The sequence below is a fragment of the Schistocerca cancellata genome, unplaced genomic scaffold, assembly GCF_023864275.1.
Source record: "Schistocerca cancellata isolate TAMUIC-IGC-003103 unplaced genomic scaffold, iqSchCanc2.1 HiC_scaffold_506, whole genome shotgun sequence".
Taxonomy (NCBI): Eukaryota; Metazoa; Arthropoda; class Insecta; order Orthoptera; family Acrididae; genus Schistocerca; species Schistocerca cancellata.
Genome location: NW_026046520.1, coordinates 1 through 23026, shown reverse-complemented (window position 1 = coordinate 23026; position 23026 = coordinate 1). Strand labels below are relative to the sequence as shown.

The following is a 23026-nucleotide window of genomic DNA, read 5'->3' as shown; positions in this document are numbered from 1 at the left end:
AACACGTAAATTCTCTGCTCCAACGTATGAGACGTAACAACTGGTACAATTTGTTGTTGCATCGTGTGTCAGCAGTCTTCGATAGTGTGTTACGGGCTTAGCGCGATAAGTTTGTAGACAGCATTTAGGCGACGTTTTATTAGTAACGGCCCCATGCAGCGATTGCACAACAGTAAAGGACATGAGTCAATGTATAGTTGTGCATCGTGGGAGGTTTTGCAGCCTTGTGTGAGCCCGGATAGCTCAGTCGGTAGAGCATTAGGCTTTTAACCTAAGGGTCCAGGGTTCAAGTCCCTGTCCGGGCGGAAATTTTAATACTTTGGTAGCGATTCGTCTGGTAGCGGTGGAAACGCTACGGAAAATAATGCAGCTACGCCGTTTTCTGACACCACAGTGTTTTAAACGGTAGCAGTTGCATGTGTCGAGAGAACACCGCGCTAACGGCAGTCGTGGCCGAGTGGTTAAGGCGTCTGACTCGAAATCAGATTCCCTCTGGGAGCGTAGGTTCGAATCCTACCGGCTGCGTGCGATTTTGCGTAAAGAGGAGCAAACGTTTTCGCACACATGTGACATGCGTGGGCGAATGCGGGTGCAACCAGTGATGCCATTCTCAACAAGACGAAAATTTACGTTTTAAGAATACTGAGTTTTCGCGACGACAGCTACTTACTGTGCCTTTCGGTTCACCTCGCACTGACGCTGGGACTGCAGAAAGCCGTCGCTGAGATGGTGAGTACACAGATGTGCTCGAAAGTGTTGGACAGAGCGGACATTTCATTTTCTTTTTAAGAATCGCAATTTCAATCATTCGAGTGCGGCAAAAGCAGTGGTGCAGCGTTTTTTTTTTCTTTTCTTAAGATCTCGCAGCTGCTTGGAGGTATGTCCATCGTTTTAAGACGACAGAAAACTAGCGTCAGCGGTGCGTCAGTGGGAAGTCGGTGAAGTCGCCATTGGAGCCATAAGTCAGTAATTACGACATGCGAAACACTCGCACACCACGCAGCTGTACGATAATGCTCGTGCGTGGGCCCGCATAGCTGAGTCGGTAGAGCGTTAGGTTTTCAACCAAAGGGTCCTGGGCTCAAGTCCCTGTCTGGGCGAAAATTAGTACACTTTCGTAACGGCTAATGGAAACCCTACAGCAAAGAGTGAGGCCACGCCGTTTTCTGCCATCAGATTGCTTCTAAAGATGGCGGCTTCACTTGTCGGGAGTCGCTTCCGCCACCGGCAGTCGTGGCCGAGTGGTTAAGGCGTCTGACTTGAAATCAGATTCCCTCTGGGAGCGTAGGTTCGAGTCCTGCCGACTGCGAAAATTTTCTCGCTCTCAAAAGGCGGACGTTGAGCTGCATCCTAGCAGTTGCGTCACTACTAAACACGTGGGTCACCAGCAATGTGCAGTGTTATTTGATCGAGGGCGCAGCGTTACAGTCGCCCCCAGAAGCCGCAGCTCATCTCCTAGTCTCACAGCCGTCCACCAGGTGTTAGTACAAGTGTCGCCTCACTGGGCAGTGCAGATGTGTCCATTTTAGCTTGCAGACGATGACGTGTAGCAATTTATGAGCTAACGCAAGTCGAATGTTTTACCGTGTGTATCTGCTAGATACTGCCTCTCATATGGTGGAGAGGCTCACTCCTTCTTGTGTCTCGTTCTCTGCACACGAGTTGCCCCTGGCATCGATATAGCACGGGTTATCGAGTCGACATGTTTGCTTGTTACGATGACGGAAGCTGAAGAAATGTGTGTGGAACTTCACTGCATCGGCTGCTCGCCCTTCAGCGTCCCTGTGTCTTATCAGACGAAGGTGACTGTGAAATTGGCAACGAGGCAGAAGTGAACGAAGACATGCAAATGGCAACCTTCGACGTCAGCCGAAATAGCTCAGTTGGGAGAGCGTTAGACTGAAGATCTAAAGGTCCCTGGTTCGATCCCGGGTTTCGGCAGGTACTCGTTTTGATGCGACGCCAATGGAATTACTCTGCGTGTGTGATAATGCAACTACCGCTGACAACAAAAATGACTCTCTCCTGTAGCTGTTCTGGTTGTCAATTGCATGCCATAAGAGGAACTTACTAGACAACTAACACCCTTAGAAGCAAAAGAATTAAAAATATCCTACCGACTGCATTCCTTTTTCTGTGTCAGGTGGTGAAGAACGTCTTCAACGGAACCGTGAAATGAGCGAAAGCGTGGGAAACATTGCATTCGAAATGCTTGTGAATTTTCCAATTGCCCAGTGAGTGTCGACAAAACACGTAAATTCTCTGCTCCAACGTATGAGACGTAACAACTGGTACAATTTGTTGTTGCATCGTGTGTCAGCAGTCTTCGATAGTGTGTTACGGGCTTAGCGCGATAAGTTTGTAGACAGCATTTAGGCGACGTTTTATTAGTAACGGCCCCATGCAGCGATTGCACAACAGTAAAGGACATGAGTCAATGTATAGTTGTGCATCGTGGGAGGTTTTGCAGCCTTGTGTGAGCCCGGATAGCTCAGTCGGTAGAGCATTAGGCTTTTAACCTAAGGGTCCAGGGTTCAAGTCCCTGTCCGGGCGGAAATTTTAATACTTTGGTAGCGATTCGTCTGGTAGCGGTGGAAACGCTACGGAAAATAATGCAGCTACGCCGTTTTCTGACACCACAGTGTTTTAAACGGTAGCAGTTGCATGTGTCGAGAGAACACCGCGCTAACGGCAGTCGTGGCCGAGTGGTTAAGGCGTCTGACTCGAAAACAGATTCCCTCTGGGAGCGTAGGTTCGAATCCTACCGGCTGCGTGCGATTTTGCGTAAAGAGGAGCAAACGTTTTCGCACACATGTGACATGCGTGGGCGAATGCGGGTGCAACCAGTGATGCCATTCTCAACAAGACGAAAATTTACGTTTTAAGAATACTGAGTTTTCGCGACGACAGCTACTTACTGTGCCTTTCGGTTCACCTCGCACTGACGCTGGGACTGCAGAAAGCCGTCGCTGAGATGGTGAGTACACAGATGTGCTCGAAAGTGTTGGACAGAGCGGACATTTCATTTTCTTTTTAAGAATCGCAATTTCAATCATTCGAGTGCGGCAAAAGCAGTGGTGCAGCGTTTTTTTTTTCTTTTCTTAAGATCTCGCAGCTGCTTGGAGGTATGTCCATCGTTTTAAGACGACAGAAAACTAGCGTCAGCGGTGCGTCAGTGGGAAGTCGGTGAAGTCGCCATTGGAGCCATAAGTCAGTAATTACGACATGCGAAACACTCGCACACCACGCAGCTGTACGATAATGCTCGTGCGTGGGCCCGCATAGCTGAGTCGGTAGAGCGTTAGGTTTTCAACCAAAGGGTCCTGGGCTCAAGTCCCTGTCTGGGCGAAAATTAGTACACTTTCGTAACGGCTAATGGAAACCCTACAGCAAAGAGTGAGGCCACGCCGTTTTCTGCCATCAGATTGCTTCTAAAGATGGCGGCTTCACTTGTCGGGAGTCGCTTCCGCCACCGGCAGTCGTGGCCGAGTGGTTAAGGCGTCTGACTTGAAATCAGATTCCCTCTGGGAGCGTAGGTTCGAGTCCTGCCGACTGCGAAAATTTTCTCGCTCTCAAAAGGCGGACGTTGAGCTGCATCCTAGCAGTTGCGTCACTACTAAACACGTGGGTCACCAGCAATGTGCAGTGTTATTTGATCGAGGGCGCAGCGTTACAGTCGCCCCCAGAAGCCGCAGCTCATCTCCTAGTCTCACAGCCGTCCACCAGGTGTTAGTACAAGTGTCGCCTCACTGGGCAGTGCAGATGTGTCCATTTTAGCTTGCAGACGATGACGTGTAGCAATTTATGAGCTAACGCAAGTCGAATGTTTTACCGTGTGTATCTGCTAGATACTGCCTCTCATATGGTGGAGAGGCTCACTCCTTCTTGTGTCTCGTTCTCTGCACACGAGTTGCCCCTGGCATCGATATAGCACGGGTTATCGAGTCGACATGTTTGCTTGTTACGATGACGGAAGCTGAAGAAATGTGTGTGGAACTTCACTGCATCGGCTGCTCGCCCTTCAGCGTCCCTGTGTCTTATCAGACGAAGGTGACTGTGAAATTGGCAACGAGGCAGAAGTGAACGAAGACATGCAAATGGCAACCTTCGACGTCAGCCGAAATAGCTCAGTTGGGAGAGCGTTAGACTGAAGATCTAAAGGTCCCTGGTTCGATCCCGGGTTTCGGCAGGTACTCGTTTTGATGCGACGCCAATGGAATTACTCTGCGTGTGTGATAATGCAACTACCGCTGACAACAAAAATGACTCTCTCCTGTAGCTGTTCTGGTTGTCAATTGCATGCCATAAGAGGAACTTACTAGACAACTAACACCCTTAGAAGCAAAAGAATTAAAAATATCCTACCGACTGCATTCCTTTTTCTGTGTCAGGTGGTGAAGAACGTCTTCAACGGAACCGTGAAATGAGCGAAAGCGTGGGAAACATTGCATTCGAAATGCTTGTGAATTTTCCAATTGCCCAGTGAGTGTCGACAAAACACGTAAATTCTCTGCTCCAACGTATGAGACGTAACAACTGGTACAATTTGTTGTTGCATCGTGTGTCAGCAGTCTTCGATAGTGTGTTACGGGCTTAGCGCGATAAGTTTGTAGACAGCATTTAGGCGACGTTTTATTAGTAACGGCCCCATGCAGCGATTGCACAACAGTAAAGGACATGAGTCAATGTATAGTTGTGCATCGTGGGAGGTTTTGCAGCCTTGTGTGAGCCCGGATAGCTCAGTCGGTAGAGCATTAGGCTTTTAACCTAAGGGTCCAGGGTTCAAGTCCCTGTCCGGGCGGAAATTTTAATACTTTGGTAGCGATTCGTCTGGTAGCGGTGGAAACGCTACGGAAAATAATGCAGCTACGCCGTTTTCTGACACCACAGTGTTTTAAACGGTAGCAGTTGCATGTGTCGAGAGAACACCGCGCTAACGGCAGTCGTGGCCGAGTGGTTAAGGCGTCTGACTCGAAATCAGATTCCCTCTGGGAGCGTAGGTTCGAATCCTACCGGCTGCGTGCGATTTTGCGTAAAGAGGAGCAAACGTTTTCGCACACATGTGACATGCGTGGGCGAATGCGGGTGCAACCAGTGATGCCATTCTCAACAAGACGAAAATTTACGTTTTAAGAATACTGAGTTTTCGCGACGACAGCTACTTACTGTGCCTTTCGGTTCACCTCGCACTGACGCTGGGACTGCAGAAAGCCGTCGCTGAGATGGTGAGTACACAGATGTGCTCGAAAGTGTTGGACAGAGCGGACATTTCATTTTCTTTTTAAGAATCGCAATTTCAATCATTCGAGTGCGGCAAAAGCAGTGGTGCAGCGTTTTTTTTTTCTTTTCTTAAGATCTCGCAGCTGCTTGGAGGTATGTCCATCGTTTTAAGACGACAGAAAACTAGCGTCAGCGGTGCGTCAGTGGGAAGTCGGTGAAGTCGCCATTGGAGCCATAAGTCAGTAATTACGACATGCGAAACACTCGCACACCACGCAGCTGTACGATAATGCTCGTGCGTGGGCCCGCATAGCTGAGTCGGTAGAGCGTTAGGTTTTCAACCAAAGGGTCCTGGGCTCAAGTCACTGTCTGGGCGAAAATTAGTACACTTTCGTAACGGCTAATGGAAACCCTACAGCGAAGAGTGAGGCCACGCCGTTTTCTGCCATCAGATTGCTTCTAAAGATGGCGGCTTCACTTGTCGGGAGTCGCTTCCGCCACCGGCAGTCGTGGCCGAGTGGTTAAGGCGTCTGACTTGAAATCAGATTCCCTCTGGGAGCGTAGGTTCGAGTCCTGCCGACTGCGAAAATTTTCTCGCTCTCAAAAGGCGGACGTTGAGCTGCATCCTAGCAGTTGCGTCACTACTAAACACGTGGGTCACCAGCAATGTGCAGTGTTATTTGATCGAGGGCGCAGCGTTACAGTCGCCCCCAGAAGCCGCAGCTCATCTCCTAGTCTCACAGCCGTCCACCAGGTGTTAGTACAAGTGTCGCCTCACTGGGCAGTGCAGATGTGTCCATTTTAGCTTGCAGACGATGACGTGTAGCAATTTATGAGCTAACGCAAGTCGAATGTTTTACCGTGTGTATCTGCTAGATACTGCCTCTCATATGGTGGAGAGGCTCACTCCTTCTTGTGTCTCGTTCTCTGCACACGAGTTGCCCCTGGCATCGATATAGCACGGGTTATCGAGTCGACATGTTTGCTTGTTACGATGACGGAAGCTGAAGAAATGTGTGTGGAACTTCACTGCATCGGCTGCTCGCCCTTCAGCGTCCCTGTGTCTTATCAGACGAAGGTGACTGTGAAATTGGCAACGAGGCAGAAGTGAACGAAGACATGCAAATGGCAACCTTCGACGTCAGCCGAAATAGCTCAGTTGGGAGAGCGTTAGACTGAAGATCTAAAGGTCCCTGGTTCGATCCCGGGTTTCGGCAGGTACTCGTTTTGATGCGACGCCAATGGAATTACTCTGCGTGTGTGATAATGCAACTACCGCTGACAACAAAAATGACTCTCTCCTGTAGCTGTTCTGGTTGTCAATTGCATGCCATAAGAGGAACTTACTAGACAACTAACACCCTTAGAAGCAAAAGAATTAAAAATATCCTACCGACTGCATTCCTTTTTCTGTGTCAGGTGGTGAAGAACGTCTTCAACGGAACCGTGAAATGAGCGAAAGCGTGGGAAACATTGCATTCGAAATGCTTGTGAATTTTCCAATTGCCCAGTGAGTGTCGACAAAACACGTAAATTCTCTGCTCCAACGTATGAGACGTAACAACTGGTACAATTTGTTGTTGCATCGTGTGTCAGCAGTCTTCGATAGTGTGTTACGGGCTTAGCGCGATAAGTTTGTAGACAGCATTTAGGCGACGTTTTATTAGTAACGGCCCCATGCAGCGATTGCACAACAGTAAAGGACATGAGTCAATGTATAGTTGTGCATCGTGGGAGGTTTTGCAGCCTTGTGTGAGCCCGGATAGCTCAGTCGGTAGAGCATTAGGCTTTTAACCTAAGGGTCCAGGGTTCAAGTCCCTGTCCGGGCGGAAATTTTAATACTTTGGTAGCGATTCGTCTGGTAGCGGTGGAAACGCTACGGAAAATAATGCAGCTACGCCGTTTTCTGACACCACAGTGTTTTAAACGGTAGCAGTTGCATGTGTCGAGAGAACACCGCGCTAACGGCAGTCGTGGCCGAGTGGTTAAGGCGTCTGACTCGAAATCAGATTCCCTCTGGGAGCGTAGGTTCGAATCCTACCGGCTGCGTGCGATTTTGCGTAAAGAGGAGCAAACGTTTTCGCACACATGTGACATGCGTGGGCGAATGCGGGTGCAACCAGTGATGCCATTCTCAACAAGACGAAAATTTACGTTTCAAGAATACTGAGTTTTCGCGACGACAGCTACTTACTGTGCCTTTCGGTTCACCTCGCACTGACGCTGGGACTGCAGAAAGCCGTCGCTGAGATGGTGAGTACACAGATGTGCTCGAAAGTGTTGGACAGAGCGGACATTTCATTTTCTTTTTAAGAATCGCAATTTCAATCATTCGAGTGCGGCAAAAGCAGTGGTGCAGCGTTTTTTTTTTCTTTTCTTAAGATCTCGCAGCTGCTTGGAGGTATGTCCATCGTTTTAAGACGACAGAAAACTAGCGTCAGCGGTGCGTCAGTGGGAAGTCGGTGAAGTCGCCATTGGAGCCATAAGTCAGTAATTACGACATGCGAAACACTCGCACACCACGCAGCTGTACGATAATGCTCGTGCGTGGGCCCGCATAGCTGAGTCGGTAGAGCGTTAGGTTTTCAACCAAAGGGTCCTGGGCTCAAGTCCCTGTCTGGGCGAAAATTAGTACACTTTCGTAACGGCTAATGGAAACCCTACAGCAAAGAGTGAGGCCACGCCGTTTTCTGCCATCAGATTGCTTCTAAAGATGGCGGCTTCACTTGTCGGGAGTCGCTTCCGCCACCGGCAGTCGTGGCCGAGTGGTTAAGGCGTCTGACTTGAAATCAGATTCCCTCTGGGAGCGTAGGTTCGAGTCCTGCCGACTGCGAAAATTTTCTCGCTCTCAAAAGGCGGACGTTGAGCTGCATCCTAGCAGTTGCGTCACTACTAAACACGTGGGTCACCAGCAATGTGCAGTGTTATTTGATCGAGGGCGCAGCGTTACAGTCGCCCCCAGAAGCCGCAGCTCATCTCCTAGTCTCACAGCCGTCCACCAGGTGTTAGTACAAGTGTCGCCTCACTGGGCAGTGCAGATGTGTCCATTTTAGCTTGCAGACGATGACGTGTAGCAATTTATGAGCTAACGCAAGTCGAATGTTTTACCGTGTGTATCTGCTAGATACTGCCTCTCATATGGTGGAGAGGCTCACTCCTTCTTGTGTCTCGTTCTCTGCACACGAGTTGCCCCTGGCATCGATATAGCACGGGTTATCGAGTCGACATGTTTGCTTGTTACGATGACGGAAGCTGAAGAAATGTGTGTGGAACTTCACTGCATCGGCTGCTCGCCCTTCAGCGTCCCTGTGTCTTATCAGACGAAGGTGACTGTGAAATTGGCAACGAGGCAGAAGTGAACGAAGACATGCAAATGGCAACCTTCGACGTCAGCCGAAATAGCTCAGTTGGGAGAGCGTTAGACTGAAGATCTAAAGGTCCCTGGTTCGATCCCGGGTTTCGGCAGGTACTCGTTTTGATGCGACGCCAATGGAATTACTCTGCGTGTGTGATAATGCAACTACCGCTGACAACAAAAATGACTCTCTCCTGTAGCTGTTCTGGTTGTCAATTGCATGCCATAAGAGGAACTTACTAGACAACTAACACCCTTAGAAGCAAAAGAATTAAAAATATCCTACCGACTGCATTCCTTTTTCTGTGTCAGGTGGTGAAGAACGTCTTCAACGGAACCGTGAAATGAGCGAAAGCGTGGGAAACATTGCATTCGAAATGCTTGTGAATTTTCCAATTGCCCAGTGAGTGTCGACAAAACACGTAAATTCTCTGCTCCAACGTATGAGACGTAACAACTGGTACAATTTGTTGTTGCATCGTGTGTCAGCAGTCTTCGATAGTGTGTTACGGGCTTAGCGCGATAAGTTTGTAGACAGCATTTAGGCGACGTTTTATTAGTAACGGCCCCATGCAGCGATTGCACAACAGTAAAGGACATGAGTCAATGTATAGTTGTGCATCGTGGGAGGTTTTGCAGCCTTGTGTGAGCCCGGATAGCTCAGTCGGTAGAGCATTAGGCTTTTAACCTAAGGGTCCAGGGTTCAAGTCCCTGTCCGGGCGGAAATTTTAATACTTTGGTAGCGATTCGTCTGGTAGCGGTGGAAACGCTACGGAAAATAATGCAGCTACGCCGTTTTCTGACACCACAGTGTTTTAAACGGTAGCAGTTGCATGTGTCGAGAGAACACCGCGCTAACGGCAGTCGTGGCCGAGTGGTTAAGGCGTCTGACTCGAAATCAGATTCCCTCTGGGAGCGTAGGTTCGAATCCTACCGGCTGCGTGCGATTTTGCGTAAAGAGGAGCAAACGTTTTCGCACACATGTGACATGCGTGGGCGAATGCGGGTGCAACCAGTGATGCCATTCTCAACAAGACGAAAATTTACGTTTTAAGAATACTGAGTTTTCGCGACGACAGCTACTTACTGTGCCTTTCGGTTCACCTCGCACTGACGCTGGGACTGCAGAAAGCCGTCGCTGAGATGGTGAGTACACAGATGTGCTCGAAAGTGTTGGACAGAGCGGACATTTCATTTTCTTTTTAAGAATCGCAATTTCAATCATTCGAGTGCGGCAAAAGCAGTGGTGCAGCGTTTTTTTTTTCTTTTCTTAAGATCTCGCAGCTGCTTGGAGGTATGTCCATCGTTTTAAGACGACAGAAAACTAGCGTCAGCGGTGCGTCAGTGGGAAGTCGGTGAAGTCGCCATTGGAGCCATAAGTCAGTAATTACGACATGCGAAACACTCGCACACCACGCAGCTGTACGATAATGCTCGTGCGTGGGCCCGCATAGCTGAGTCGGTAGAGCGTTAGGTTTTCAACCAAAGGGTCCTGGGCTCAAGTCACTGTCTGGGCGAAAATTAGTACACTTTCGTAACGGCTAATGGAAACCCTACAGCGAAGAGTGAGGCCACGCCGTTTTCTGCCATCAGATTGCTTCTAAAGATGGCGGCTTCACTTGTCGGGAGTCGCTTCCGCCACCGGCAGTCGTGGCCGAGTGGTTAAGGCGTCTGACTTGAAATCAGATTCCCTCTGGGAGCGTAGGTTCGAGTCCTGCCGACTGCGAAAATTTTCTCGCTCTCAAAAGGCGGACGTTGAGCTGCATCCTAGCAGTTGCGTCACTACTAAACACGTGGGTCACCAGCAATGTGCAGTGTTATTTGATCGAGGGCGCAGCGTTACAGTCGCCCCCAGAAGCCGCAGCTCATCTCCTAGTCTCACAGCCGTCCACCAGGTGTTAGTACAAGTGTCGCCTCACTGGGCAGTGCAGATGTGTCCATTTTAGCTTGCAGACGATGACGTGTAGCAATTTATGAGCTAACGCAAGTCGAATGTTTTACCGTGTGTATCTGCTAGATACTGCCTCTCATATGGTGGAGAGGCTCACTCCTTCTTGTGTCTCGTTCTCTGCACACGAGTTGCCCCTGGCATCGATATAGCACGGGTTATCGAGTCGACATGTTTGCTTGTTACGATGACGGAAGCTGAAGAAATGTGTGTGGAACTTCACTGCATCGGCTGCTCGCCCTTCAGCGTCCCTGTGTCTTATCAGACGAAGGTGACTGTGAAATTGGCAACGAGGCAGAAGTGAACGAAGACATGCAAATGGCAACCTTCGACGTCAGCCGAAATAGCTCAGTTGGGAGAGCGTTAGACTGAAGATCTAAAGGTCCCTGGTTCGATCCCGGGTTTCGGCAGGTACTCGTTTTGATGCGACGCCAATGGAATTACTCTGCGTGTGTGATAATGCAACTACCGCTGACAACAAAAATGACTCTCTCCTGTAGCTGTTCTGGTTGTCAATTGCATGCCATAAGAGGAACTTACTAGACAACTAACACCCTTAGAAGCAAAAGAATTAAAAATATCCTACCGACTGCATTCCTTTTTCTGTGTCAGGTGGTGAAGAACGTCTTCAACGGAACCGTGAAATGAGCGAAAGCGTGGGAAACATTGCATTCGAAATGCTTGTGAATTTTCCAATTGCCCAGTGAGTGTCGACAAAACACGTAAATTCTCTGCTCCAACGTATGAGACGTAACAACTGGTACAATTTGTTGTTGCATCGTGTGTCAGCAGTCTTCGATAGTGTGTTACGGGCTTAGCGCGATAAGTTTGTAGACAGCATTTAGGCGACGTTTTATTAGTAACGGCCCCATGCAGCGATTGCACAACAGTAAAGGACATGAGTCAATGTATAGTTGTGCATCGTGGGAGGTTTTGCAGCCTTGTGTGAGCCCGGATAGCTCAGTCGGTAGAGCATTAGGCTTTTAACCTAAGGGTCCAGGGTTCAAGTCCCTGTCCGGGCGGAAATTTTAATACTTTGGTAGCGATTCGTCTGGTAGCGGTGGAAACGCTACGGAAAATAATGCAGCTACGCCGTTTTCTGACACCACAGTGTTTTAAACGGTAGCAGTTGCATGTGTCGAGAGAACACCGCGCTAACGGCAGTCGTGGCCGAGTGGTTAAGGCGTCTGACTCGAAATCAGATTCCCTCTGGGAGCGTAGGTTCGAATCCTACCGGCTGCGTGCGATTTTGCGTAAAGAGGAGCAAACGTTTTCGCACACATGTGACATGCGTGGGCGAATGCGGGTGCAACCAGTGATGCCATTCTCAACAAGACGAAAATTTACGTTTCAAGAATACTGAGTTTTCGCGACGACAGCTACTTACTGTGCCTTTCGGTTCACCTCGCACTGACGCTGGGACTGCAGAAAGCCGTCGCTGAGATGGTGAGTACACAGATGTGCTCGAAAGTGTTGGACAGAGCGGACATTTCATTTTCTTTTTAAGAATCGCAATTTCAATCATTCGAGTGCGGCAAAAGCAGTGGTGCAGCGTTTTTTTTTTTCTTTTCTTAAGATCTCGCAGCTGCTTGGAGGTATGTCCATCGTTTTAAGACGACAGAAAACTAGCGTCAGCGGTGCGTCAGTGGGAAGTCGGTGAAGTCGCCATTGGAGCCATAAGTCAGTAATTACGACATGCGAAACACTCGCACACCACGCAGCTGTACGATAATGCTCGTGCGTGGGCCCGCATAGCTGAGTCGGTAGAGCGTTAGGTTTTCAACCAAAGGGTCCTGGGCTCAAGTCACTGTCTGGGCGAAAATTAGTACACTTTCGTAACGGCTAATGGAAACCCTACAGCGAAGAGTGAGGCCACGCCGTTTTCTGCCATCAGATTGCTTCTAAAGATGGCGGCTTCACTTGTCGGGAGTCGCTTCCGCCACCGGCAGTCGTGGCCGAGTGGTTAAGGCGTCTGACTTGAAATCAGATTCCCTCTGGGAGCGTAGGTTCGAGTCCTGCCGACTGCGAAAATTTTCTCGCTCTCAAAAGGCGGACGTTGAGCTGCATCCTAGCAGTTGCGTCACTACTAAACACGTGGGTCACCAGCAATGTGCAGTGTTATTTGATCGAGGGCGCAGCGTTACAGTCGCCCCCAGAAGCCGCAGCTCATCTCCTAGTCTCACAGCCGTCCACCAGGTGTTAGTACAAGTGTCGCCTCACTGGGCAGTGCAGATGTGTCCATTTTAGCTTGCAGACGATGACGTGTAGCAATTTATGAGCTAACGCAAGTCGAATGTTTTACCGTGTGTATCTGCTAGATACTGCCTCTCATATGGTGGAGAGGCTCACTCCTTCTTGTGTCTCGTTCTCTGCACACGAGTTGCCCCTGGCATCGATATAGCACGGGTTATCGAGTCGACATGTTTGCTTGTTACGATGACGGAAGCTGAAGAAATGTGTGTGGAACTTCACTGCATCGGCTGCTCGCCCTTCAGCGTCCCTGTGTCTTATCAGACGAAGGTGACTGTGAAATTGGCAACGAGGCAGAAGTGAACGAAGACATGCAAATGGCAACCTTCGACGTCAGCCGAAATAGCTCAGTTGGGAGAGCGTTAGACTGAAGATCTAAAGGTCCCTGGTTCGATCCCGGGTTTCGGCAGGTACTCGTTTTGATGCGACGCCAATGGAATTACTCTGCGTGTGTGATAATGCAACTACCGCTGACAACAAAAATGACTCTCTCCTGTAGCTGTTCTGGTTGTCAATTGCATGCCATAAGAGGAACTTACTAGACAACTAACACCCTTAGAAGCAAAAGAATTAAAAATATCCTACCGACTGCATTCCTTTTTCTGTGTCAGGTGGTGAAGAACGTCTTCAACGGAACCGTGAAATGAGCGAAAGCGTGGGAAACATTGCATTCGAAATGCTTGTGAATTTTCCAATTGCCCAGTGAGTGTCGACAAAACACGTAAATTCTCTGCTCCAACGTATGAGACGTAACAACTGGTACAATTTGTTGTTGCATCGTGTGTCAGCAGTCTTCGATAGTGTGTTACGGGCTTAGCGCGATAAGTTTGTAGACAGCATTTAGGCGACGTTTTATTAGTAACGGCCCCATGCAGCGATTGCACAACAGTAAAGGACATGAGTCAATGTATAGTTGTGCATCGTGGGAGGTTTTGCAGCCTTGTGTGAGCCCGGATAGCTCAGTCGGTAGAGCATTAGGCTTTTAACCTAAGGGTCCAGGGTTCAAGTCCCTGTCCGGGCGGAAATTTTAATACTTTGGTAGCGATTCGTCTGGTAGCGGTGGAAACGCTACGGAAAATAATGCAGCTACGCCGTTTTCTGACACCACAGTGTTTTAAACGGTAGCAGTTGCATGTGTCGAGAGAACACCGCGCTAACGGCAGTCGTGGCCGAGTGGTTAAGGCGTCTGACTCGAAATCAGATTCCCTCTGGGAGCGTAGGTTCGAATCCTACCGGCTGCGTGCGATTTTGCGTAAAGAGGAGCAAACGTTTTCGCACACATGTGACATGCGTGGGCGAATGCGGGTGCAACCAGTGATGCCATTCTCAACAAGACGAAAATTTACGTTTTAAGAATACTGAGTTTTCGCGACGACAGCTACTTACTGTGCCTTTCGGTTCACCTCGCACTGACGCTGGGACTGCAGAAAGCCGTCGCTGAGATGGTGAGTACACAGATGTGCTCGAAAGTGTTGGACAGAGCGGACATTTCATTTTCTTTTTAAGAATCGCAATTTCAATCATTCGAGTGCGGCAAAAGCAGTGGTGCAGCGTTTTTTTTTTTCTTTTCTTAAGATCTCGCAGCTGCTTGGAGGTATGTCCATCGTTTTAAGACGACAGAAAACTAGCGTCAGCGGTGCGTCAGTGGGAAGTCGGTGAAGTCGCCATTGGAGCCATAAGTCAGTAATTACGACATGCGAAACACTCGCACACCACGCAGCTGTACGATAATGCTCGTGCGTGGGCCCGCATAGCTGAGTCGGTAGAGCGTTAGGTTTTCAACCAAAGGGTCCTGGGCTCAAGTCCCTGTCTGGGCGAAAATTAGTACACTTTCGTAACGGCTAATGGAAACCCTACAGCAAAGAGTGAGGCCACGCCGTTTTCTGCCATCAGATTGCTTCTAAAGATGGCGGCTTCACTTGTCGGGAGTCGCTTCCGCCACCGGCAGTCGTGGCCGAGTGGTTAAGGCGTCTGACTTGAAATCAGATTCCCTCTGGGAGCGTAGGTTCGAGTCCTGCCGACTGCGAAAATTTTCTCGCTCTCAAAAGGCGGACGTTGAGCTGCATCCTAGCAGTTGCGTCACTACTAAACACGTGGGTCACCAGCAATGTGCAGTGTTATTTGATCGAGGGCGCAGCGTTACAGTCGCCCCCAGAAGCCGCAGCTCATCTCCTAGTCTCACAGCCGTCCACCAGGTGTTAGTACAAGTGTCGCCTCACTGGGCAGTGCAGATGTGTCCATTTTAGCTTGCAGACGATGACGTGTAGCAATTTATGAGCTAACGCAAGTCGAATGTTTTACCGTGTGTATCTGCTAGATACTGCCTCTCATATGGTGGAGAGGCTCACTCCTTCTTGTGTCTCGTTCTCTGCACACGAGTTGCCCCTGGCATCGATATAGCACGGGTTATCGAGTCGACATGTTTGCTTGTTACGATGACGGAAGCTGAAGAAATGTGTGTGGAACTTCACTGCATCGGCTGCTCGCCCTTCAGCGTCCCTGTGTCTTATCAGACGAAGGTGACTGTGAAATTGGCAACGAGGCAGAAGTGAACGAAGACATGCAAATGGCAACCTTCGACGTCAGCCGAAATAGCTCAGTTGGGAGAGCGTTAGACTGAAGATCTAAAGGTCCCTGGTTCGATCCCGGGTTTCGGCAGGTACTCGTTTTGATGCGACGCCAATGGAATTACTCTGCGTGTGTGATAATGCAACTACCGCTGACAACAAAAATGACTCTCTCCTGTAGCTGTTCTGGTTGTCAATTGCATGCCATAAGAGGAACTTACTAGACAACTAACACCCTTAGAAGCAAAAGAATTAAAAATATCCTACCGACTGCATTCCTTTTTCTGTGTCAGGTGGTGAAGAACGTCTTCAACGGAACCGTGAAATGAGCGAAAGCGTGGGAAACATTGCATTCGAAATGCTTGTGAATTTTCCAATTGCCCAGTGAGTGTCGACAAAACACGTAAATTCTCTGCTCCAACGTATGAGACGTAACAACTGGTACAATTTGTTGTTGCATCGTGTGTCAGCAGTCTTCGATAGTGTGTTACGGGCTTAGCGCGATAAGTTTGTAGACAGCATTTAGGCGACGTTTTATTAGTAACGGCCCCATGCAGCGATTGCACAACAGTAAAGGACATGAGTCAATGTATAGTTGTGCATCGTGGGAGGTTTTGCAGCCTTGTGTGAGCCCGGATAGCTCAGTCGGTAGAGCATTAGGCTTTTAACCTAAGGGTCCAGGGTTCAAGTCCCTGTCCGGGCGGAAATTTTAATACTTTGGTAGCGATTCGTCTGGTAGCGGTGGAAACGCTACGGAAAATAATGCAGCTACGCCGTTTTCTGACACCACAGTGTTTTAAACGGTAGCAGTTGCATGTGTCGAGAGAACACCGCGCTAACGGCAGTCGTGGCCGAGTGGTTAAGGCGTCTGACTCGAAATCAGATTCCCTCTGGGAGCGTAGGTTCGAATCCTACCGGCTGCGTGCGATTTTGCGTAAAGAGGAGCAAACGTTTTCGCACACATGTGACATGCGTGGGCGAATGCGGGTGCAACCAGTGATGCCATTCTCAACAAGACGAAAATTTACGTTTCAAGAATACTGAGTTTTCGCGACGACAGCTACTTACTGTGCCTTTCGGTTCACCTCGCACTGACGCTGGGACTGCAGAAAGCCGTCGCTGAGATGGTGAGTACACAGATGTGCTCGAAAGTGTTGGACAGAGCGGACATTTCATTTTCTTTTTAAGAATCGCAATTTCAATCATTCGAGTGCGGCAAAAGCAGTGGTGCAGCGTTTTTTTTTTCTTTTCTTAAGATCTCGCAGCTGCTTGGAGGTATGTCCATCGTTTTAAGACGACAGAAAACTAGCGTCAGCGGTGCGTCAGTGGGAAGTCGGTGAAGTCGCCATTGGAGCCATAAGTCAGTAATTACGACATGCGAAACACTCGCACACCACGCAGCTGTACGATAATGCTCGTGCGTGGGCCCGCATAGCTGAGTCGGTAGAGCGTTAGGTTTTCAACCAAAGGGTCCTGGGCTCAAGTCACTGTCCTGGGCGAAAATTAGTACACTTTCGTAACGGCTAATGGAAACCCTACAGCGAAGAGTGAGGCCACGCCGTTTTCTGCCATCAGATTGCTTCTAAAGATGGCGGCTTCACTTGTCGGGAGTCGCTTCCGCCACCGGCAGTCGTGGCCGAGTGGTTAAGGCGTCTGACTTGAAATCAGATTCCCTCTGGGAGCGTAGGTTCGAGTCCTGCCGACTGCGAAAATTTTCTCGCTCTCAAAAGGCGGACGTTGAGCTGCATCCTAGCAGTTGCGTCACTACTAAACACGTGGGTCACCAGCAATGTGCAGTGTTATTTGATCGAGGGCGCAGCGTTACAGTCGCCCCCAGAAGCCGCAGCTCATCTCCTAGTCTCACAGCCGTCCACCAGGTGTTAGTACAAGTGTCGCCTCACTGGGCAGTGCAGATGTGTCCATTTTAGCTTGCAGACGATGACGTGTAGCAATTTATGAGCTAACGCAAGTCGAATGTTTTACCGTGTGTATCTGCTAGATACTGCCTCTCATATGGTGGAGAGGCTCACTCCTTCTTGTGTCTCGTTCTCTGCACACGAGTTGCCCCTGGCATCGATATAGCACGGGTTATCGAGTCGACATGTTTGCTTGTTACGATGACGGAAGCTGAAGAAATGTGTGTGGAACTTCACTGCATCGGCTGCTCGCCCTTCAGCGTCCCCTGTGTCTTATCAGACGAAGGTGACTGTGAAATTGGCAACGAGGCAGAAGTGAACGAAGACATGCAAATGGCAACCTTCGACGTCAGCCGAAATAGCTCAGTTGGGAGAGCGTTAGACTGAAGATCTAAAGGTCCCTGGTTCGATCCCGGGTTTCGGCAGGTACTCGTTTTGATGCGACGCCAATGGAATTACTCTGCGTGTGTGATAATGCAACTACCGCTGACAACAAAAATGACTCTCTCCTGTAGCTGTTCTGGTTGTCAATTGCATGCCATAAGAGGAACTTACTAGACAACTAACACCCTTAGAAGCAAAAGAATTAAAAATATCCTACCGACTGCATTCCTTTTTCTGTGTCAGGTGGTGAAGAACGTCTTCAACGGAACCGTGAAATGAGCGAAAGCGTGGGAAACATTGCATTCGAAATGCTTGTGAATTTTCCAATTGCCCAGTGAGTGTCGACAAAACACGTAAATTCTCTGCTCCAACGTATGAGACGTAACAACTGGTACAATTTGTTGTTGCATCGTGTGTCAGCAGTCTTCGATAGTGTGTTACGGGCTTAGCGCGATAAGTTTGTAGACAGCATTTAGGCGACGTTTTATTAGTAACGGCCCCATGCAGCGATTGCACAACAGTAAAGGACATGAGTCAATGTATAGTTGTGCATCGTGGGAGGTTTTGCAGCCTTGTGTGAGCCCGGATAGCTCAGTCGGTAGAGCATTAGGCTTTTAACCTAAGGGGTCCAGGGTTCAAGTCCCTGTCCGGGCGGAAATTTTAATACTTTGGTAGCGATTCGTCTGGTAGCGGTGGAAACGCTACGGAAAATAATGCAGCTACGCCGTTTTCTGACACCACAGTGTTTTAAACGGTAGCAGTTGCATGTGTCGAGAGAACACCGCGCTAACGGCAGTCGTGGCCGAGTGGTTAAGGCGTCTGACTCGAAATCAGATTCCCTCTGGGAGCGTAGGTTCGAATCCTACCGGCTGCGTGCGATTTTGCGTAAAGAGGAGCAAACGTTTTCGCACACATGTGACATGCGTGGGCGAATGCGGGTGCAACCAGTGATGCCATTCTCAACAAGACGAAAATTTACGTTTTAAGAATACTGAGTTTTCGCGACGACAGCTACTTACTGTGCCTTTCGGTTCACCTCGCACTGACGCTGGGACTGCAGAAAGCCGTCGCTGAGATGGTGAGTACACAGATGTGCTCGAAAGTGTTGGACAGAGCGGACATTTCATTTTCTTTTTAAGAATCGCAATTTCAATCATTCGAGTGCGGCAAAAGCAGTGGTGCAGCGTTTTTTTTTTCTTTTCTTAAGATCTCGCAGCTGCTTGGAGGTATGTCCATCGTTTTAAGACGACAGAAAACTAGCGTCAGCGGTGCGTCAGTGGGAAGTCGGTGAAGTCGCCATTGGAGCCATAAGTCAGTAATTACGACATGCGAAACACTCGCACACCACGCAGCTGTACGATAATGCTCGTGCGTGGGCCCGCATAGCTGAGTCGGTAGAGCGTTAGGTTTTCAACCAAAGGGTCCTGGGCTCAAGTCCCTGTCTGGGCGAAAATTAGTACACTTTCGTAACGGCTAATGGAAACCCTACAGCAAAGAGTGAGGCCACGCCGTTTTCTGCCATCAGATTGCTTCTAAAGATGGCGGCTTCACTTGTCGGGAGTCGCTTCCGCCACCGGCAGTCGTGGCCGAGTGGTTAAGGCGTCTGACTTGAAATCAGATTCCCTCTGGGAGCGTAGGTTCGAGTCCTGCCGACTGCGAAAATTTTCTCGCTCTCAAAAGGCGGACGTTGAGCTGCATCCTAGCAGTTGCGTCACTACTAAACACGTGGGTCACCAGCAATGTGCAGTGTTATTTGATCGAGGGCGCAGCGTTACAGTCGCCCCCAGAAGCCGCAGCTCATCTCCTAGTCTCACAGCCGTCCACCAGGTGTTAGTACAAGTGTCGCCTCACTGGGCAGTGCAGATGTGTCCATTTTAGCTTGCAGACGATGACGTGTAGCAATTTATGAGCTAACGCAAGTCGAATGTTTTACCGTGTGTATCTGCTAGATACTGCCTCTCATATGGTGGAGAGGCTCACTCCTTCTTGTGTCTCGTTCTCTGCACACGAGTTGCCCCTGGCATCGATATAGCACGGGTTATCGAGTCGACATGTTTGCTTGTTACGATGACGGAAGCTGAAGAAATGTGTGTGGAACTTCACTGCATCGGCTGCTCGCCCTTCAGCGTCCCTGTGTCTTATCAGACGAAGGTGACTGTGAAATTGGCAACGAGGCAGAAGTGAACGAAGACATGCAAATGGCAACCTTCGACGTCAGCCGAAATAGCTCAGTTGGGAGAGCGTTAGACTGAAGATCTAAAGGTCCCTGGTTCGATCCCGGGTTTCGGCAGGTACTCGTTTTGATGCGACGCCAATGGAATTACTCTGCGTGTGTGATAATGCAACTACCGCTGACAACAAAAATGACTCTCTCCTGTAGCTGTTCTGGTTGTCAATTGCATGCCCATAAGAGGAACTTACTAGACAACTAACACCCTTAGAAGCAAAAGAATTAAAAATATCCTACCGACTGCATTCCTTTTTCTGTGTCAGGTGGTGAAGAACGTCTTCAACGGAACCGTGAAATGAGCGAAAGCGTGGGAAACATTGCATTCGAAATGCTTGTGAATTTTCCAATTGCCCAGTGAGTGTCGACAAAACACGTAAATTCTCTGCTCCAACGTATGAGACGTAACAACTGGTACAATTTGTTGTTGCATCGTGTGTCAGCAGTCTTCGATAGTGTGTTACGGGCTTAGCGCGATAAGTTTGTAGACAGCATTTAGGCGACGTTTTATTAGTAACGGCCCCATGCAGCGATTGCACAACAGTAAAGGACATGAGTCAATGTATAGTTGTGCATCGTGGGAGGTTTTGCAGCCTTGTGTGAGCCCGGATAGCTCAGTCGGTAGAGCATTAGGCTTTTAACCTAAGGGTCCAGGGTTCAAGTCCCTGTCCGGGCGGAAATTTTAATACTTTGGTAGCGATTCGTCTGGTAGCGGTGGAAACGCTACGGAAAATAATGCAGCTACGCCGTTTTCTGACACCACAGTGTTTTAAACGGTAGCAGTTGCATGTGTCGAGAGAACACCGCGCTAACGGCAGTCGTGGCCGAGGTGGTTAAGGCGTCTGACTCGAAATCAGATTCCCTCTGGGAGCGTAGGTTCGAATCCTACCGGCTGCGTGCGATTTTGCGTAAAGAGGAGCAAACGTTTTCGCACACATGTGACATGCGTGGGCGAATGCGGGTGCAACCAGTGATGCCATTCTCAACAAGACGAAAATTTACGTTTTAAGAATACTGAGTTTTCGCGACGACAGCTACTTACTGTGCCTTTCGGTTCACCTCGCACTGACGCTGGGACTGCAGAAAGCCGTCGCTGAGATGGTGAGTACACAGATGTGCTCGAAAGTGTTGGACAGAGCGGACATTTCATTTTCTTTTTAAGAATCGCAATTTCAATCATTCGAGTGCGGCAAAAGCAGTGGTGCAGCGTTTTTTTTTTTCTTTTCTTAAGATCTCGCAGCTGCTTGGAGGTATGTCCATCGTTTTAAGACGACAGAAAACTAGCGTCAGCGGTGCGTCAGTGGGAAGTCGGTGAAGTCGCCATTGGAGCCATAAGTCAGTAATTACGACATGCGAAACACTCGCACACCACGCAGCTGTACGATAATGCTCGTGCGTGGGCCCGCATAGCTGAGTCGGTAGAGCGTTAGGTTTTCAACCAAAGGGTCCTGGGCTCAAGTCCCTGTCTGGGCGAAAATAGTACACTTTCGTAACGGCTAATGGAAACCCTACAGCAAAGAGTGAGGCCACGCCGTTTTCTGCCATCAGATTGCTTCTAAAGATGGCGGCTTCACTTGTCGGGAGTCGCTTCCGCCACCGGCAGTCGTGGCCGAGTGGTTAAGGCGTCTGACTTGAAATCAGATTCCCTCTGGGAGCGTAGGTTCGAGTCCTGCCGACTGCGAAAATTTTCTCGCTCTCAAAAGGCGGACGTTGAGCTGCATCCTAGCAGTTGCGTCACTACTAAACACGTGGGTCACCAGCAATGTGCAGTGTTATTTGATCGAGGGCGCAGCGTTACAGTCGCCCCCAGAAGCCGCAGCTCATCTCCTAGTCTCACAGCCGTCCACCAGGTGTTAGTACAAGTGTCGCCTCACTGGGCAGTGCAGATGTGTCCATTTTAGCTTGCAGACGATGACGTGTAGCAATTTATGAGCTAACGCAAGTCGAATGTTTTACCGTGTGTATCTGCTAGATACTGCCTCTCATATGGTGGAGAGGCTCACTCCTTCTTGTGTCTCGTTCTCTGCACACGAGTTGCCCCTGGCATCGATATAGCACGGGTTATCGAGTCGACATGTTTGCTTGTTACGATGACGGAAGCTGAAGAAATGTGTGTGGAACTTCACTGCATCGGCTGCTCGCCCTTCAGCGTCCCTGTGTCTTATCAGACGAAGGTGACTGTGAAATTGGCAACGAGGCAGAAGTGAACGAAGACATGCAAATGGCAACCTTCGACGTCAGCCGAAATAGCTCAGTTGGGAGAGCGTTAGACTGAAGATCTAAAGGTCCCTGGTTCGATCCCGGGTTTCGGCAGGTACTCGTTTTGATGCGACGCCAATGGAATTACTCTGCGTGTGTGATAATGCAACTACCGCTGACAACAAAAATGACTCTCTCCTGTAGCTGTTCTGGTTGTCAATTGCATGCCATAAGAGGAACTTACTAGACAACTAACACCCTTAGAAGCAAAAGAATTAAAAATATCCTACCGACTGCATTCCTTTTTCTGTGTCAGGTGGTGAAGAACGTCTTCAACGGAACCGTGAAATGAGCGAAAGCGTGGGAAACATTGCATTCGAAATGCTTGTGAATTTTCCAATTGCCCAGTGAGTGTCGACAAAACACGTAAATTCTCTGCTCCAACGTATGAGACGTAACAACTGGTACAATTTGTTGTTGCATCGTGTGTCAGCAGTCTTCGATAGTGTGTTACGGGCTTAGCGCGATAAGTTTGTAGACAGCATTTAGGCGACGTTTTATTAGTAACGGCCCCATGCAGCGATTGCACAACAGTAAAGGACATGAGTCAATGTATAGTTGTGCATCGTGGGAGGTTTTGCAGCCTTGTGTGAGCCCGGATAGCTCAGTCGGTAGAGCATTAGGCTTTTAACCTAAGGGTCCAGGGTTCAAGTCCCTGTCCGGGCGGAAATTTTAATACTTTGGTAGCGATTCGTCTGGTAGCGGTGGAAACGCTACGGAAAATAATGCAGCTACGCCGTTTTCTGACACCACAGTGGTTTTAAACGGTAGCAGTTGCATGTGTCGAGAGAACACCGCGCTAACGGCAGTCGTGGCCGAGTGGTTAAGGCGTCTGACTCGAAATCAGATTCCCTCTGGGAGCGTAGGTTCGAATCCTACCGGCTGCGTGCGATTTTGCGT

The 23026-nt window shown here is 49.3% G+C and overlaps 42 non-coding genes across 42 annotated transcripts; all 42 read left to right on the top strand.

Annotated features, from left to right (window-relative positions):
* Nucleotides 1–232: 232 nt before the first annotated feature.
* Trnak-uuu (transfer RNA lysine (anticodon UUU)) lies at nucleotides 233–305 on the top strand. The gene has a single exon. It is a non-coding gene; the product is annotated as a tRNA-Lys (tRNA).
* A 138-nt stretch (nucleotides 306–443) lies between these two features.
* Nucleotides 444–525, top strand: Trnas-cga (transfer RNA serine (anticodon CGA)). The gene has a single exon. It is a non-coding gene; the product is annotated as a tRNA-Ser (tRNA).
* Nucleotides 526–1227: 702 nt separating this feature from the next.
* Nucleotides 1228–1309, top strand: Trnas-uga (transfer RNA serine (anticodon UGA)). Its single transcript has one exon. It is a non-coding gene; the product is annotated as a tRNA-Ser (tRNA).
* Nucleotides 1310–1868: 559 nt separating this feature from the next.
* Nucleotides 1869–1941, top strand: Trnaf-gaa (transfer RNA phenylalanine (anticodon GAA)). The gene has a single exon. It is a non-coding gene; the product is annotated as a tRNA-Phe (tRNA).
* A 539-nt stretch (nucleotides 1942–2480) lies between these two features.
* Trnak-uuu (transfer RNA lysine (anticodon UUU)) lies at nucleotides 2481–2553 on the top strand. Its single transcript has one exon. It is a non-coding gene; the product is annotated as a tRNA-Lys (tRNA).
* A 138-nt stretch (nucleotides 2554–2691) lies between these two features.
* Trnas-cga (transfer RNA serine (anticodon CGA)) lies at nucleotides 2692–2773 on the top strand. The gene has a single exon. It is a non-coding gene; the product is annotated as a tRNA-Ser (tRNA).
* Nucleotides 2774–3475: 702 nt separating this feature from the next.
* Trnas-uga (transfer RNA serine (anticodon UGA)) lies at nucleotides 3476–3557 on the top strand. Its single transcript has one exon. It is a non-coding gene; the product is annotated as a tRNA-Ser (tRNA).
* A 559-nt stretch (nucleotides 3558–4116) lies between these two features.
* Nucleotides 4117–4189, top strand: Trnaf-gaa (transfer RNA phenylalanine (anticodon GAA)). Its single transcript has one exon. It is a non-coding gene; the product is annotated as a tRNA-Phe (tRNA).
* A 539-nt stretch (nucleotides 4190–4728) lies between these two features.
* Nucleotides 4729–4801, top strand: Trnak-uuu (transfer RNA lysine (anticodon UUU)). The gene has a single exon. It is a non-coding gene; the product is annotated as a tRNA-Lys (tRNA).
* Nucleotides 4802–4939: 138 nt separating this feature from the next.
* On the top strand, nucleotides 4940–5021 carry Trnas-cga (transfer RNA serine (anticodon CGA)). Its single transcript has one exon. It is a non-coding gene; the product is annotated as a tRNA-Ser (tRNA).
* A 702-nt stretch (nucleotides 5022–5723) lies between these two features.
* Trnas-uga (transfer RNA serine (anticodon UGA)) lies at nucleotides 5724–5805 on the top strand. The gene has a single exon. It is a non-coding gene; the product is annotated as a tRNA-Ser (tRNA).
* Nucleotides 5806–6364: 559 nt separating this feature from the next.
* On the top strand, nucleotides 6365–6437 carry Trnaf-gaa (transfer RNA phenylalanine (anticodon GAA)). Its single transcript has one exon. It is a non-coding gene; the product is annotated as a tRNA-Phe (tRNA).
* A 539-nt stretch (nucleotides 6438–6976) lies between these two features.
* Nucleotides 6977–7049, top strand: Trnak-uuu (transfer RNA lysine (anticodon UUU)). The gene has a single exon. It is a non-coding gene; the product is annotated as a tRNA-Lys (tRNA).
* Nucleotides 7050–7187: 138 nt separating this feature from the next.
* Nucleotides 7188–7269, top strand: Trnas-cga (transfer RNA serine (anticodon CGA)). The gene has a single exon. It is a non-coding gene; the product is annotated as a tRNA-Ser (tRNA).
* Nucleotides 7270–7971: 702 nt separating this feature from the next.
* On the top strand, nucleotides 7972–8053 carry Trnas-uga (transfer RNA serine (anticodon UGA)). Its single transcript has one exon. It is a non-coding gene; the product is annotated as a tRNA-Ser (tRNA).
* A 559-nt stretch (nucleotides 8054–8612) lies between these two features.
* Trnaf-gaa (transfer RNA phenylalanine (anticodon GAA)) lies at nucleotides 8613–8685 on the top strand. Its single transcript has one exon. It is a non-coding gene; the product is annotated as a tRNA-Phe (tRNA).
* A 539-nt stretch (nucleotides 8686–9224) lies between these two features.
* Trnak-uuu (transfer RNA lysine (anticodon UUU)) lies at nucleotides 9225–9297 on the top strand. The gene has a single exon. It is a non-coding gene; the product is annotated as a tRNA-Lys (tRNA).
* Nucleotides 9298–9435: 138 nt separating this feature from the next.
* Nucleotides 9436–9517, top strand: Trnas-cga (transfer RNA serine (anticodon CGA)). The gene has a single exon. It is a non-coding gene; the product is annotated as a tRNA-Ser (tRNA).
* Nucleotides 9518–10219: 702 nt separating this feature from the next.
* Nucleotides 10220–10301, top strand: Trnas-uga (transfer RNA serine (anticodon UGA)). The gene has a single exon. It is a non-coding gene; the product is annotated as a tRNA-Ser (tRNA).
* Nucleotides 10302–10860: 559 nt separating this feature from the next.
* Nucleotides 10861–10933, top strand: Trnaf-gaa (transfer RNA phenylalanine (anticodon GAA)). The gene has a single exon. It is a non-coding gene; the product is annotated as a tRNA-Phe (tRNA).
* A 539-nt stretch (nucleotides 10934–11472) lies between these two features.
* On the top strand, nucleotides 11473–11545 carry Trnak-uuu (transfer RNA lysine (anticodon UUU)). Its single transcript has one exon. It is a non-coding gene; the product is annotated as a tRNA-Lys (tRNA).
* Nucleotides 11546–11683: 138 nt separating this feature from the next.
* Trnas-cga (transfer RNA serine (anticodon CGA)) lies at nucleotides 11684–11765 on the top strand. Its single transcript has one exon. It is a non-coding gene; the product is annotated as a tRNA-Ser (tRNA).
* A 703-nt stretch (nucleotides 11766–12468) lies between these two features.
* On the top strand, nucleotides 12469–12550 carry Trnas-uga (transfer RNA serine (anticodon UGA)). Its single transcript has one exon. It is a non-coding gene; the product is annotated as a tRNA-Ser (tRNA).
* A 559-nt stretch (nucleotides 12551–13109) lies between these two features.
* Nucleotides 13110–13182, top strand: Trnaf-gaa (transfer RNA phenylalanine (anticodon GAA)). The gene has a single exon. It is a non-coding gene; the product is annotated as a tRNA-Phe (tRNA).
* Nucleotides 13183–13721: 539 nt separating this feature from the next.
* Nucleotides 13722–13794, top strand: Trnak-uuu (transfer RNA lysine (anticodon UUU)). The gene has a single exon. It is a non-coding gene; the product is annotated as a tRNA-Lys (tRNA).
* Nucleotides 13795–13932: 138 nt separating this feature from the next.
* On the top strand, nucleotides 13933–14014 carry Trnas-cga (transfer RNA serine (anticodon CGA)). Its single transcript has one exon. It is a non-coding gene; the product is annotated as a tRNA-Ser (tRNA).
* A 703-nt stretch (nucleotides 14015–14717) lies between these two features.
* Trnas-uga (transfer RNA serine (anticodon UGA)) lies at nucleotides 14718–14799 on the top strand. Its single transcript has one exon. It is a non-coding gene; the product is annotated as a tRNA-Ser (tRNA).
* A 559-nt stretch (nucleotides 14800–15358) lies between these two features.
* Nucleotides 15359–15431, top strand: Trnaf-gaa (transfer RNA phenylalanine (anticodon GAA)). The gene has a single exon. It is a non-coding gene; the product is annotated as a tRNA-Phe (tRNA).
* Nucleotides 15432–15970: 539 nt separating this feature from the next.
* On the top strand, nucleotides 15971–16043 carry Trnak-uuu (transfer RNA lysine (anticodon UUU)). The gene has a single exon. It is a non-coding gene; the product is annotated as a tRNA-Lys (tRNA).
* Nucleotides 16044–16181: 138 nt separating this feature from the next.
* Nucleotides 16182–16263, top strand: Trnas-cga (transfer RNA serine (anticodon CGA)). The gene has a single exon. It is a non-coding gene; the product is annotated as a tRNA-Ser (tRNA).
* Nucleotides 16264–16966: 703 nt separating this feature from the next.
* Nucleotides 16967–17048, top strand: Trnas-uga (transfer RNA serine (anticodon UGA)). The gene has a single exon. It is a non-coding gene; the product is annotated as a tRNA-Ser (tRNA).
* Nucleotides 17049–17608: 560 nt separating this feature from the next.
* Nucleotides 17609–17681, top strand: Trnaf-gaa (transfer RNA phenylalanine (anticodon GAA)). The gene has a single exon. It is a non-coding gene; the product is annotated as a tRNA-Phe (tRNA).
* Nucleotides 17682–18220: 539 nt separating this feature from the next.
* On the top strand, nucleotides 18221–18294 carry Trnak-uuu (transfer RNA lysine (anticodon UUU)). The gene has a single exon. It is a non-coding gene; the product is annotated as a tRNA-Lys (tRNA).
* Nucleotides 18295–18432: 138 nt separating this feature from the next.
* Trnas-cga (transfer RNA serine (anticodon CGA)) lies at nucleotides 18433–18514 on the top strand. The gene has a single exon. It is a non-coding gene; the product is annotated as a tRNA-Ser (tRNA).
* A 702-nt stretch (nucleotides 18515–19216) lies between these two features.
* Nucleotides 19217–19298, top strand: Trnas-uga (transfer RNA serine (anticodon UGA)). Its single transcript has one exon. It is a non-coding gene; the product is annotated as a tRNA-Ser (tRNA).
* Nucleotides 19299–19857: 559 nt separating this feature from the next.
* Nucleotides 19858–19930, top strand: Trnaf-gaa (transfer RNA phenylalanine (anticodon GAA)). Its single transcript has one exon. It is a non-coding gene; the product is annotated as a tRNA-Phe (tRNA).
* Nucleotides 19931–20470: 540 nt separating this feature from the next.
* Trnak-uuu (transfer RNA lysine (anticodon UUU)) lies at nucleotides 20471–20543 on the top strand. The gene has a single exon. It is a non-coding gene; the product is annotated as a tRNA-Lys (tRNA).
* A 138-nt stretch (nucleotides 20544–20681) lies between these two features.
* Trnas-cga (transfer RNA serine (anticodon CGA)) lies at nucleotides 20682–20764 on the top strand. Its single transcript has one exon. It is a non-coding gene; the product is annotated as a tRNA-Ser (tRNA).
* A 702-nt stretch (nucleotides 20765–21466) lies between these two features.
* Nucleotides 21467–21548, top strand: Trnas-uga (transfer RNA serine (anticodon UGA)). The gene has a single exon. It is a non-coding gene; the product is annotated as a tRNA-Ser (tRNA).
* A 559-nt stretch (nucleotides 21549–22107) lies between these two features.
* Trnaf-gaa (transfer RNA phenylalanine (anticodon GAA)) lies at nucleotides 22108–22180 on the top strand. Its single transcript has one exon. It is a non-coding gene; the product is annotated as a tRNA-Phe (tRNA).
* A 539-nt stretch (nucleotides 22181–22719) lies between these two features.
* Trnak-uuu (transfer RNA lysine (anticodon UUU)) lies at nucleotides 22720–22792 on the top strand. The gene has a single exon. It is a non-coding gene; the product is annotated as a tRNA-Lys (tRNA).
* Nucleotides 22793–22931: 139 nt separating this feature from the next.
* Nucleotides 22932–23013, top strand: Trnas-cga (transfer RNA serine (anticodon CGA)). Its single transcript has one exon. It is a non-coding gene; the product is annotated as a tRNA-Ser (tRNA).
* The last annotated feature ends 13 nt before the right edge of the window (nucleotides 23014–23026 follow it).